This window comes from Nipponia nippon, unplaced genomic scaffold (genome assembly GCF_047370975.1).
Source record: "Nipponia nippon isolate SJK-2023a ecotype South Korea unplaced genomic scaffold, ASM4737097v1 scaffold_2, whole genome shotgun sequence".
Taxonomy (NCBI): domain Eukaryota; kingdom Metazoa; phylum Chordata; class Aves; order Pelecaniformes; family Threskiornithidae; genus Nipponia; species Nipponia nippon.
The window spans coordinates 110,406,215-110,420,094 of record NW_028262336.1 but is presented as its reverse complement, the minus strand read 5'-3'; the positions used below and the strand labels follow the sequence as shown (position 1 = coordinate 110,420,094).

The 13,880-nt window shown below is 39.1% G+C and overlaps 1 protein-coding gene across 4 annotated transcripts in view; it reads left to right on the top strand.

Moving 5' to 3' along the window:
• The first annotated feature begins 999 nt into the window (after nucleotides 1–999).
• Nucleotides 1,000–13,880, top strand: part of TNFRSF19 (TNF receptor superfamily member 19) — a 67,836-nt gene continuing 54,955 nt past the window's right edge. Inside the window, exons 1-2 of one of the 4 annotated variants that reach the window (XM_087757420.1) lie at nucleotides 1,000–1,073; nucleotides 1,375–1,462. The gene's annotated coding sequence lies outside the window, so the exon portion shown is untranslated. Of the gene's footprint in view, nucleotides 1,074–1,293; nucleotides 1,463–6,273; nucleotides 6,396–6,810; nucleotides 7,104–13,880 lie in introns of those variants that run through there. The other 3 variants (XM_087757421.1, XM_087757419.1, XM_087757422.1) reach the window with 3 other exon arrangements.

Genomic DNA, 13,880 nt, shown 5'->3' with positions numbered 1-13,880 from the left:
ATATGGCTGATTACCCTAAAAGCCATCCTGCTTGATATTGGTATGTTTTATTAACAGCTGAAGTACAGAGGGCTGAATGAATCTCTCTGCCAAAAGCTAACCTTGCCTCAGATCAGAGAAAATGAAATGCAGTTGTACATTTCTTCGGCGTTTCCTCTGTACCGCCGAAACAGTGCAAGTCACAGCAGCCTTGAGAATTCCCCTGCTTTCCAGGGCTGCGCAGGACCCTCCAACAATTCTTGGGTCTGTGAACTGCACCAGCAGGGAGAATGGCTGTCAATGGGCTTCTTCTCCCCCAAAGCCTCCCTCCGCTGACAGCGCAATGGCGACCACTTTGGATCCACCCCAGCTAAAAAATGCCTTTACACTAAAAAGCTTCTGAGATATACTTAGGGCAGCTTTACAGCTCATTCACGTAAAGGAATCATGAGCCACAGGTGAATCAGGCTCAAATAAAACAATTTGCAAAAGGCCGCACAGTAAGTAGCAGGGAGGACGCGAATCAGGGACTAAGAGCATGCTCTATTGTGCTTGATTCTGCCAGTGCAAAAACACAATTCCAGTGCACAAAACGCACCATTTCCTCCTCTCCAAACCTCAACGAAGAGACAAGAGTAGTTTTCTGTCATGTTTTACAGCTGCCCAGCAAACAGCCTTGCATGTCTGACTTCCAGAACTTTATGGAAAATTGTGACTTCCTGTTGCAGACAAAATTATAAAGCATCTTTTTGAGAAAACCTTAGAGCTGCTCTCTTCTCCCTTCTTGGGAGGAAACTTTAATGTAACAAAAACTTTGACGAGAGCCTTGGGTTTGTTACAATGGCCTAACCTGATTAGAAATCATGCAAACTCGTGTTGCTCTTTAGCTGTATTCCCCCACAGGCTGTGTTACAGCTCTCTAACCAGTCCCACAGCATTGAATGATGTCATGGGATCTGCAGCTCAGCGAGATGAAAGGGATAAAGCGGAACCCGCTGGCACTGGGGAAAGCTTCCAACACACAATCCACAACACAGCTTGGGAACTCAAAAGCTACAGATCCAGCCACTCAACTCCAAGCGTTTCAGGATCGTGTGCGTTCTCCCAGCACAAACAAGGGGGGGGGGGGGGGGGGCGAAGCTAGGGATCGATTTTAACAAAAGAACTGGAGTACTGAAAGGCAGAATTTAAGAGTGCAGCTACCTGCTGGAAAAGGCGCTTTTTTTCCTCTCCAAAGCACTGCCTTTGATGTATGGCAACTGATCACTGATCAGATTACAGGCATTTGGTCTCAGTGCTCGTCTGCCTTTGATCTGCATGGTTAATTTTATTTTCCCGGATTTGGAGTTTCGTCTGGGCTTGTGCTGACATACTTTTTTTTTTTTTTTTTTTAAGGAGGTAAAAGCATTTAATACAGAAGCTCTGGCAGTGTGAAATTAAGCTGCAGAAAGCTTGGGCACTGGAAAACTTCATCAGATAACAGGTACTGGATTTTATGTTTTTTGCCGTTTTGTGTTGCAAGATTTTAAGAAATTATAAAATTCACATAAACAGTAATACTACACACTACTGTGTGTACAAAGTTTGAAAGATTATATTTAATTTATGCAGCATTTTATTTGCAACTCTTAGGCAGAACTATATTGAGAATAGACTATCTAGAATACATAGACAATTGAAAACTGAAGCAAAATCTTTTTTTTTTCAGTATTTTGGGGGTATATAAGATTTTGGTGTGCACTGCTCATTCCTACTGTCTATAGTTTTGTAAAGTTTCATTTGAATGCAAGTATTACATGACTTAGGGGAGTACTTATTTTCTAAGAAAAGACCAACCAGATTTCCTACATACTGTGTATACTTTATTTGCTCTCAGTGCGTTTATTGAACTGTGACTTCTTCAAGCAACACTTTAAATCCTAATAGTTCCAGACCTGAGATGAAAAAACTCTCCTGTTCCGCAAGTTATTACAACTAAGTTTCTAAACATAACATCCTTATATACAAAAGGGAAATGGTTTTATTTCGAGATTGAAGAGATGTTAGTTCAACTATACCATATGAAAAGAAATCTTGATAATAAAAGTAACATTTTAACTTGATGATAGAAATTTCCTTTAAGGCATCTTAATGAAGATATTAAGGAAATCTTAAGCTTATCTAGAGCAAACACCTGGTTTTGCTGAACTTCATGGAAGTTTTGCTCCTATTTCAGTGAAGCAATTTCCATTCACAGTATTTTTGTTTCTGTTCCTCAAATTCACATGTACTGTGTTTAAGAAAATTTGAGACATCTACTCCAGAAATTCATTATAAGGGAACAATCATTAGAAGATTTAGGATTAGTCACTATACATTTGTAGTTTTAAAGGGCCAGATTTTTGGGTGAGTTTGGGCCAAATCCATGAGTGTTCTGTGCTTGCAGCTGGAGCCAGTCTGGTAAAGTAAGACTCAAGCTTCTTCTGTAGGTATTTAAATATAATTTAGATTTTCAGAAGAACTTAGAACCCATAATTGGGGCCAGACTTGCAAAGAAGTTCAACATTCCAGACACTGAGCTCTTTGAAAATCTAGTCTTAATGGTGGATAGTGAGTTCTGAAATACTGACTTTAGATGCATATTCTTAAATGTGAATTTAAGTGTATATCAGTCTTAAGTACATCTGTTTATTAACGAATTGCAACTAAAAGTCAGCATAACTGATAGCTCTTAAGCATTGTTTGAAAGCTATTCTCTAAGAAGTTTATCAGTCCATAGGCCCCTCAAGATGTTCATATTTCAGGATGCACCACAGTAACTTGCTAACCCAGATTTTAACAGTCTGCTTGCATCTGAATAAGATTGTTATCAACATTTCCAGATAAACGTAGTCAGCTTTCATTAGTCAGTCTGCAAACGTTGTTTCTTCTAATTAAAAGTATATTTGTATATATAAATTTTAAATTTACTGAATATCAAGAGATAATATGCCAGACACAGATTAACTAGGCCTGACTTGGTATCATTTAGTTTTCTATACCACCAATTAATTCATATTCTGACTTAACAAGTCAATTACATTATAAGGAAAGTAATTAGCACTGCGTGAATAATGTGCGTATAGCTGTCAAGGAAGAATATTGTTTAAGCCATAGCCAAAGCAAAATTTAGTATTTTTCCTTAAATGACAATGATGTACTAAAACATGCTTCTGCAACCCTGAAAAGATGGTTTTATTTATTAATCATATACTTCACTGATGAGCTTCTCTACCTTTCCAATCTTCTCTTGCTTGTTGCTGGTTTTCTAACATGTACATTTAATTTCTCAGGAAAAAGGTTTCTAAACCATACCTCTGTTTGCTGTAAAGTAGAAAAAGAAGCAAATTAAAAAAAAAAAAAAGTAAGGATTCTTATTCCTCAGAAGTCAAAATAGCTATGTGAGTCTAATACAATTAAACTGTCACTATAAGGATCTGACCCATCACACAAGTGGTTAAAGTTGCACACAGAAGTAAAACTGGTTAATCAGATAGATTACACTGATGAGTAGGACTTACATATATAAATATTTGCAATATTTAGGCCCTAGAAATGCATTTCAGAAACAAAGATTGTTTTCGTTTTGTAAAAAGTCCCTAGGATTTTAAGTAATCTTCCCACATATTTAAACGCAGATGGGCGTTAACCCATTTACACTGAAAAATATCTTTGTTTGTCTGTATGTGAGACTGACATGAAAGCACAGTTGGACATATTTAAGTATGGGGAGGAGAGGATTTTCAGTATTTTTGTTATTTTAAATAGCAGTTTTCTGACAGTTCAGTCTTTCATTGATCTGACTTTTAAAGATTATATAGTAATAATTCTTGGCACTTGCAACTTTGCTTTTACAAAGTGCTGTATAAACATTAATTAATCCTCAGGCTTAAGTCTTCAGAAAGAAAAAGTTCACAATGCTTTTTCAAGCAAATCTGACTAGGAAACTCACAAGTATGTCATTTATTTATTAAAACAGCTTGAGCAATTTCTGATTATAAATAGAGCCATTTCCAAACAGTGTGTCTTAGATAACATCATAAACATATTTTAAGGTTTGTAATAGTTAAGACTATCAAAAGACATTGCACAGTTATACTGACATCAGTTTCCAACAGCTGTCATAACAAGAGTAGATCTATCTTACAGTTGACTGGGGGAACTGTGTTAGCATTTGAGATATGGAGATAACAACTTCCTATTGCTGTACAATTTCTGCTTCCACATCAGATATGCCACGCAACTTAGTCTTATCAAAGGGGTCAGCTGAAACTACTTTCCAAATATTTCTTTTCTGCTTTCTCTACTGTAGCGAGAATCTCTGTTCTTACATCTATACTAGTTGCTCTAACAGTTCACTTCTTCCATTTCCTTAGAAGAAACATCATGATTTAAAACAAAAGAAACCCTGCAATTTTCAATATCTTTCGACGATGAATGGAATTAACTCATCCATTTTACATTTAGAGGAAATATTTTACGTGCTACAACAGGGACTTAGACATTTAAGTTTCAGTGTTACAGACTGCATGTTGCTCTTAATTCATAGGCTTAGTAACCCCCCATGTGATGAGAAAGTCTTAATGTTTCTTTATACGGTAACCCTCAGTGTTTAGTCAACACTTCAAGAACTCTGGGATGTTTTAATACACTTGTCTAACTATACTACTTTAAAACAAGTATCTGAAACACACGATGACTCCACTAAGAAAAACTCATGCAATACGTTTCACTGGTGTCTACACAAAACCGATAACATGCCAAACAGTTGTCTGTAAATAGCGAGAGGATGTAGCATGCTCGGTGCTGTGCAGCAGCTGCCATTCACAACAGATGCACCGTCGTTGCACCGTAGCATGCCATTCCTCACTGAAATTCTAACCTCTTGCAGAGCTCCTTCTGGCAAGGGTCCTGAAGCAAATCTTTTCTTTGCAGGCCCTTTTTAAGATAAAGGAAAACCCCCATAAATTCTGAGTTAGTTCAAGTTTTTTTAATTGAAAACAACTCATTTTGCAGCAATCATTTATCTCTTTGCAGACAACTTGCTGTACTGCAATGACCGCTACTTGTTTTTATAAAAGTCCATGTGGCTAGCGAACTCCAAAAATTTATCTCTGTGAGAAGCTCCCAAAAATTCTGTTTATTTGACAATACTTTACTGCCAAGTATATCCATTAGTTCATTGTCTTCAGAACCTAACTCAGCTCCCAGCGTATCCATACAATTGTCTAGACTGTAGTGGTATCACTAACCTCTTCATTAGAAGTAGAACTAACGACCTGAAATCTCTGCAGTAGCAGCTCTTTCTCCAAGGTCTCCAAAATTGGTTTCACCAATGTTGGAGCATCACTAACTCCAGCAAAGCTCCTAATTTACATCACAGTAAATAGCAGTAAAGTACACCCTTTCTAGTGACTGTGAATAATTTATTCTCTGTGAAGGGCTGGATTTCTGAACTCACATTTGGTATTGATTGGGTAACTTGTTACCTGCAGAGTGCAAAAATATTTCAGATTCAGAGCTAGCAGGAAAAAAATGCTACTCGGGTACTTTGGAGAGAATTTTGCAGTGCATTGTCAGAGGGCCTCCATCACGGTCTTTGGATGGACAGGCAAAAGGGACTTTGGTGAGTTACATAGACTCCTCCTGCATGGAGGCAAAGGGGTTTGCCCATCCGCTTAACAACAGCCCAGCAATCTGGGGACAGCCAGCCATAAACACTTCCAAGCCAGGGCTCCTACTGCGGGAGATCAGCAACACCAAGGCTGCAGCCCAGGCTGCCTCTGGAGACAGGGTGGCAGCCGCAGCCTGCAATGAACCACCTAAGTGCACACAGCACGTCTCCGCCATCCTCCTGGTAGGATAAAAGGGACCCGAGCACCTCGTTCGTGGCTCGCCCTGGCTCAGCACCACTAGTACCAGACACACCTCACCGCTGAGCACCAGGTACACAGCTCCCGGCAGGGAGGTGACCTCGGGGGGGGGGGCGCGCAGCCCCTCACAGAAGCCGGGGCGGGAGCAGGGCCCCTCCCGCCCCCTAAGGCGGCGGCCGCTAACGGCCTCTTCCCGCCGCCTGGCCCGCGCGACGCCCAACTGCCGCCGCCTCGGCCGCGCGACCCCTCCCTCCCGCGCCTGCCTCCGCGGGCGCGCGCCTCCTCGCCACGGGGCACGTGGGCCGGGGAGCTGCTGATTGGCTGCCTCCGGTCACCTGAGCCCGGCCCCCTCCGGCGAAGGAGGGAGGGGAGCGGCGCGGCGCGGCGTTGCCGGGGCGACGGGGCGAACCGGAGCGAGAGGAGGTGAAGGAGGGAGCGGGCGCAGGGCGAGCGCTCCGCGGTGGCGGGCGGGCGGCCGGCACCCCGGCACCGCCTCGGGGCGGCCAGCAGGCCACGGCGTGGCAGGTGGGTGCGTGGGAGATCCGGGCGGGCCCGATCCCCTCAGCCCCGGAGCGTGCCTGGTCCTCCCCCTCCCTCAGAGGGTCGCCCCCTTCCGGAGGCTCTGAGGCGAGGGTGCGCGGGTGCGCGGAGCGGGGCTGCCGCTTCCCGGGGCTCCGCGCAGCTTGCCTCCGCCACCCCGCAGGGCACCGGCCTGGCTGGGCGCTGACCCGAGAGTGCTGGGCGCCCGCAGCCCCGCCGTGCGCCTGGCACCGGCCCGCTCTGCCTTCCCCTTGCACGTAGGGCCCGCTGCCTGCGGCCGGGAGGTGATGGGAATGACCCTCCGCGGACCGCGCAGGCTGCGGGGGAGGAGGGGAGGGGAGGCGAGGCGAGGCGGAGGGGAGGGCTCCGCTAGATCCCTTCCTCTCCGAGGTGGCTTCAGCTCTGCCGCTCTCTAACAGGCCCCTCTGCCCCGAGGGGTCCCGCAGTGGATATGAAAGGCACCGCGCAGCAGAAGGGAGTCGCAGCTGATGTTGCTGGGTTTTGCAGATTTCGACAGCCCTAGAGTAACTCCTCCAGGCTCCAGAGGGCGGCGAACAAAAAGCCCTTGAGAGCCGGGCTTTCTTGTTCACAAGCTCTTCTCGTGTCTACTGCATAAATAAGTTGCTGTTTGCTTCAAACAATTTTGGAGCTGGAGTTGAAGGAACGGGAGCTAGTAACTTTTTCTCTTGGCTGGTAAGACGTTGAAAAGCCACAGTTATGGTTCTGTTGAAAAGCCTTTGATTGTTTGACTTTCTTTCCTGATGTCTGTCTCCGCTAATCTGACCTTGGACTGAAAGCTTTACCTCGTGAAAAGTCTTGATACTTAATATCTATTTACCACCTTTATACTTACAACTACTTTAAATGAATGCTTTTATCAAAAATCAAAGGGGTACAGTAGCATTTAATATAAGCAAAAGTGGCAAATGGATTCAACCTGTAGGTAGGTTTGTTAACTACTGCATAATCTCTTTCAAGCACACCTTGACCATCACATGTACAACAAGTTATGTATATTAACTGGAAGCTTTCTACCATATAAGCAAAGAGGGTTTTTTAGAAACAGAAGTAAGCTTCTTTATTAGTTCAGTAATAAGATGTATAAATTATCAGTTAAGGAGGCAATAAATTACTTTTTCTCAGTTTCCACAACTTGCAATTGCAATACTAATAAAAGAGAATGCTGAGAATAAAAGTAACTCATGTCTGTGCTTTTTGAGATGTTGCATGCTATCCAAAACTGCTAAAGGGTGGCTGGATAAAAGTAACACATTGGCATTGCACCATTGCAATAGTTACTGTATTAACCAGCCCAATGCTTTATAATTTATGATTCTTAAAAATTACTTTGAAAAGTAACTATTAGTATACTTTGGTATAAATGAAATATGAATATAATATTGACATTCTCATTTTATTGTATTACTTATTGACATATCTAAGTACGAATATGTACAAATGCAGCTCTACGCTGACGTTTCATCTAGCAAACTAGTGTCTCCTAGAAGTTAAGGTGAGTGAGATGTATTAAACAGAAGGAGCAACATTTTCACCACAGTTTTGATGTCAAAGCACAGAATTTGTATGAGTAGTCTCATCAACTTAAATGGGATTACGAGTTCATGTGTGAATCACAGGTTCTGATCCTCTAAAAAGCTTTGTTTAAGTGTAGGAAAAATGTCACCACATTGCACCTTTTTTAAAATATTTTACTATAATTTCTGATTAATGATAATCTGGATATGTTGAAGAACATGGATGATAAACTATTTTCCATAATTTTACCAGCATGGATTTGGAACATCATTTGTAAGTAGCAAAACCGGGGATAAATTATGTAGTTCATTCTCAAGTTGTGCTGATTATACCCTTTTTGAGACACTGGGATATAATGCGTTCTGTAAATGCTGTATGTGGTAGTGAAGATACTGTAGAGATGCTTCTTTGGAGTGTTGAATTACTATCACCATTATTCCTGTAAAGTCAGGTACTTCAGCTAACGTAACTCAAAGCATATGGTACTCAGAAGGAGCACAAATATTTCTTGGCTATGTATAAACCTCCTTTCTCTCCTCCCTCAGCCCTTAAAATAGATATAAATGTTTTCTATCACCAGTCACATTCCACCTTTAATCTGCTATCTCTGTCTGTACAAAACTAGAAATAAATTTATAGCTGCCTAATTTTGTACAATTTCATGTATGGCAGCTTCTGAAAAATACGGATTTATTCTACATGGTATTTTTAATGTTGATGAGTGCTACCTAGCTGACAGTATTCTTCCCCCCACCCCCGCACATGGTGCTTCTCAGAGAAGTTGGAGCAAATGTGGTCAGGCAAGACCTCATTTACTTCACGAAGGGGAAGAGTACAAGGGTTGTGGGTAGGGTGTAAAGGGAAGGTGTTCTAGAAGTATGAGACAGAGTAATGATATGTAGCTCTGTAGTGGAAGTTCTTGTCCCTAACTTGTTCCCTTTGTCTTTATCATTGCAGCAGCGTAAGTACTTTCCCTTCTCTTGTTTCTTGCCCGTGGGGCACTGACTCTGCTAAAGCCATTTGCCACTCCTTGTCATTTTATTGCATGCAGTTGACAGCTGCAGGTGGGAGACAGGGTGGTTAGAAGGGAGCTGAGATCCTACTCATTGGATTCCAGAGACCTCTGTTGGCAAGATAAGATAATTATGTTTTCATCCCTCTTTCTAATCCAGAACTTCTCAGAGTACTCTTTGCCAGTGAGCATGAAAAGTGGTCATCAAGTATGAATGTCAAATCAAATATGAGAAGCTTACAAGATCTAGGAAAGTTAAGTGAATTTGAAGTTTGGACCCTTCACCCCTTCTAAAGTTGCTCTTAGAAGATGATGTTGACTTCAAAGTTTCGATGCTTACATGTATGAGAAACCTGCTAGTAGGCCATAATTTAATCATGCCGCCTCGAGTCTTGAGGTGATGTGTCATGGTGAAACTTCATTTTTTTGGAGAGAAGGAAGAAATATTTTTCTGACAGATTGACTTTGAAATAGAATGATGACTACTGCTCAGGCAAGCAAGTAAATGTAGGAGTAAATTTTGGAGGACAGTGGATTCTAGGACCCTGGAAGGTTGGAAGTTCTTACTTTCACAATACATTTATTACATGTTCCTAATTTATTGTTTGATATTGCCCTCTTTATACATATGCATAGTAGGCCCCACACAACCTTAAAACTATGCAACCGCATTTTGTAATGGAAGTTCTATATCTTGAGTTCAGTACATTACCAATGATGATTGCTTTTCCCTGAGTATTTTGTGCAAGTGTATTACTGTTAACCTAAAAAGATGCATTTGGAATGATTTATTGACCTCAAGAAACTGTGTCCACAGTTTTCTTTCATTTAATAAAGTTGAGGATAACTGAACTCAGCATTGTAAATACCAGTATATGAATAAGAACAAATAAAGTTTAAGTGTATTGAACTTCTATTTGGTCGCACATATTTTAAAGGCAAAAACTACTTCTAGTTACTTCTTACTTGAATGCATATGAGGTGAATGGCTTGTGTCCAACAGACATCAGTGTAATGCCACTTGATATCAAGAGAGAACAAATTTGCCCGATGGCAACCTATTATTAAGTGCTGCAGTGTCTGCTTTTTAAGCAGGGCTTTTAACCAAACTGGAGACAGGAACAGGAAACAAGCAGCTGGCACAGTTATGTCTCCTTCAGGACTTGCTTTCAGTACAATGAGTTATAAATGTGCCTTAACCATTTGCATTATTTTGATCAAAATGTTGTCATAAAAAGAAATTTTTTTTTGGTACTTTTAACAATGGCTTTATATTGTACACCAGTTAATCTCTTTCTTATATGTTATAGCCAGTATATAATCTTTGGGGTTTTTTTGGTAGGAACTGGGACAATAAGCACAATGATTGCATGATACAGTACCACAAGCATTCGTACGTGTGTACTGAAATGATTTGAACGTGTTTTGGTGCTACTAAACCTACTGAAGTGCGCTGAAGTTTGCCCATAGACCTGCCCATGAAGTTTGCCCATAGACCAATTTTGGAAGATTTGATGATTATAAAAGACAAATTATCTAGAAGATATCTCATATTGTATCATAGACCTAAAGCTGTGAGATTGCATGGTACACATAATGATCAGTCAACAAATTTGAAGCTCAGTAAAATGTGTAGATGAGTTGGAGAAGTCCATAATAGTTTGATGCCAGTTCTAAAACACTTGATTTTGGAAATTTACTCTAGGTTTTGGAACTCCTCATGTTTGAAGGTGTTGTATTTGGCAAGAGTGCTATGAAGGCAGTAGATTTTCTTTGAAATAGAAAATATTTCACAGGTGCAATAAAATTGCCACACCTAAGTCAACAAAATTTGTTTTAGTATAGCATGCTTCGCCATGTGCTTTCTATGTTCTAATGATCTTTGAGGTACATGCTATAAGAAGATCATCTTATAACAGATATGGCAACTCCAAAACTGAAATACGAGCTGTCAGCATAACCAGCAGCATTTTTAATACTGCCTGTTATTCTGTACTACCTTCTATTAAGAACTGGCATTTGTTTTTTAATCCAGTTGTGACTCCAGAATATTACAAACATAAAAGTACATCATTAGCTTTGTTTCAATATTGATTTTAATAAATTGTTTATGTGCTAACTTTTTTACGATATTAAATCTTCAGGTTATTGCATATTGGAAAAAATGTACAGGATGAATGTGGCTTCATTACATAAAGCTAATACAGTTTTATTGCAATAATATGGCAAGTACTGAATCTGCTGGCCAGTTAATCAAGCTGTTCTTAATTTGCTTTATTTTTCCATACTTCAGGTGACCTGCTCAGAAAAAAATACAGACTGTTTAGATTATGCCCCAGCTCCATATTTTAGATCATTGGGCTTAGTAGAGCTCACTAATATTGTTTGTATTGATAATTCTACATGAAACTTGACATAAAAATATGCAATTATTATGATATTCAGTTTCTTTTTTGATATGTCTATTTTCAGAAGCAAAAGTAAATCTTAAAATAAAACATACTTTTAACTTTATAAAGAATCCTATTTTTAAATTTTTGGTAGTATTATATAGATGGTCATAATTACATTAGAACTGTGCTATGTTTTATTTCTTTAACAATAATATTAAGGAATATAATGACTATAAATTCATATGACTTGGAATAATCACTTGACGTTCAGTTCTAAGCAACTCAGTTATATTTACAGCTCTATTTCACTGGCACACTTATGTAAAGTTATGCCTCCTATAGCAATTAAGAAAGCATATGAAGTATTTAATTTTTTCCACTGAATACTATTATGTGAAATAAAGAAGTCAATGGGGATTTTTCTCCCAAATCCCTTTCGTTTCAGGATGATTCTTTGAATTAATATTTAATCAGTTTAGATGATTTAGCTTTTAGACTTTTAGCTTTATTGCCTTGTCTTCTCTGAATCAAGTGAAGTCAAGTTTGTTTTGCAGGACTACTTTTCTGTAATATTGTGTAGAGATATTTATTGTGTTACTATTCTTAGTTCTTTTTTAATCTTTTCATAACATTACCACTCTTGAATTTCTGTAGCATTCCAAATGGTATAAAAATTGAACAGCAGCAAGTTTAAGTCTTGATGCTTTTTTCAAGGTTATTGAGGTGCAAAGTCTCACAACTTGTCTTTTGTTCTTAAGTAGCAGATCTTCAGTTCCTATTCAGCCAGAAGATATATTGTATGATGTGTTTTTATCCATCCTGTTTCTCTCCAAACATAGATGTGAAACATTTCTTGAAACTTCTGAGTTCCCTTAACAGTATTTTTACCGCCTCTGTCCACTGTTTGGTGTTTGCTATTACTAGGAATTGTTTTGTTCTTATATGCCTAGTTTTTTGCAGCATTAGCACTGTCAGCTTCTCATGCCAACCTTGTGCACTTAGTAACTTTTAAAATTCGTTGATTCTCCTTTTCCATTTTTCCATTTGTTTTACAGTGTTTTTACATCAAATTGTTGTATTTGGGACATTCGGAATTCTTTCTGAGATTTCCCATTTCACGTTTTTCTGCTTATTTTTTTTTCCTTAGACTTAAAAAGCAACCCATGTTGAATACTTTATCTGTGTGTATTTGTATTACTTGATGGTATGTGTTCTTTTTTACCCATGTTGACATGCATATAATCTGATAATTGTCATTGGCCCATAGACCATTACCATCACCAAATGAGAAATAACCATAGAAATGTAATCTTGGCTTTCCTGTAGAGTGCTGCCTGACACACCTCTTTGCCTGTTCTGTTCTTCTAGCAGACTTTAGCTCTTTTTACAGTTCAAAATACAATTTGTCTGAAAAGGTATCAATAGTGCCATTGAAGTATACTTTCTTCTTATTGATTAGAATTAATTAATTAGGGCATTCATGCAGTAAAATGTGAATTTGTGTGTTTATGCTCATTCTGGTTGTATATTTTTTGAAGTGTATTATGCTTATTATAGTTCCATATTGTAAAGCATTTTGCAACTGTTCTTAATCTTTTTCTGTACTACTTTCCTTATGTTTTGAGTTCCATCCTTTAATTTGTCAGTTTTTGTCATTTGTCAATGATAAAAATTACTGATTTTGTCTTTTAAAACAGCGTAATTAAACCTCAGTCCTTCAAGCTTTGAAGCAGGCCAGAAATGTTTTAAACATTATTTTTCACATCTAGCTGAAAGCAATGCCATTATATTACTGTCATATAAGGTATGCAAATTAAGATCAAATTCAAATAGCATGTTATGTGAGCTGGATTTATTTATTCTTTTCTTGTTATTGTTACTATACAGTTTGGATTTCTGAACTAAAAGTTATACTTCCATTTGCAGTTAACTGACAAAACCAAAAAGTAAGAAACCGGAAATTAACACAAAGACTCAAATAAACAAAAGGAAATTAAGCAGAGAAAAAATGTTCTGTTGGCCAAGCACAATATTCTTGATGATTGTGGGGATGCAGTTTGTTGATTTAATAATCCAAAACACCTAGTCCCAAATTAGAACTTCCTTTCCATGACGGTTTCAAATAGTTCCCCTTCTTTTTTTTTTTTTTTAATTGTTTGTTTGTTACCACTTCTTAAAAAATAATTAAGCAAGGCTTTATAGACTCTTTCTGAGATTATGATAAAAATTGTCTGAGGTAGGATGTGATTTGGTTATGCTGTTGGAAATATCTTATATAATAGTCTTTGCCTACCAGATCACAAACAATCATGTTAACAGATCTCAAGAAGTTAGTATCCCTTAGGTAAGTGGTAGAAACAGATCCTGTGTATGCCTCCAGTTCGTTGCAGAACGAAGTAAAAGAGATTATCTTAGCCACTAGGCAAACCCATTCTGCTCCACACTGCAACACAGAAGGATCATTCTCGTGATCAGCTATGTCTTGGCTGATATGTGCCATATTTGAAGAAATTTATTTTTGTCTTGTTG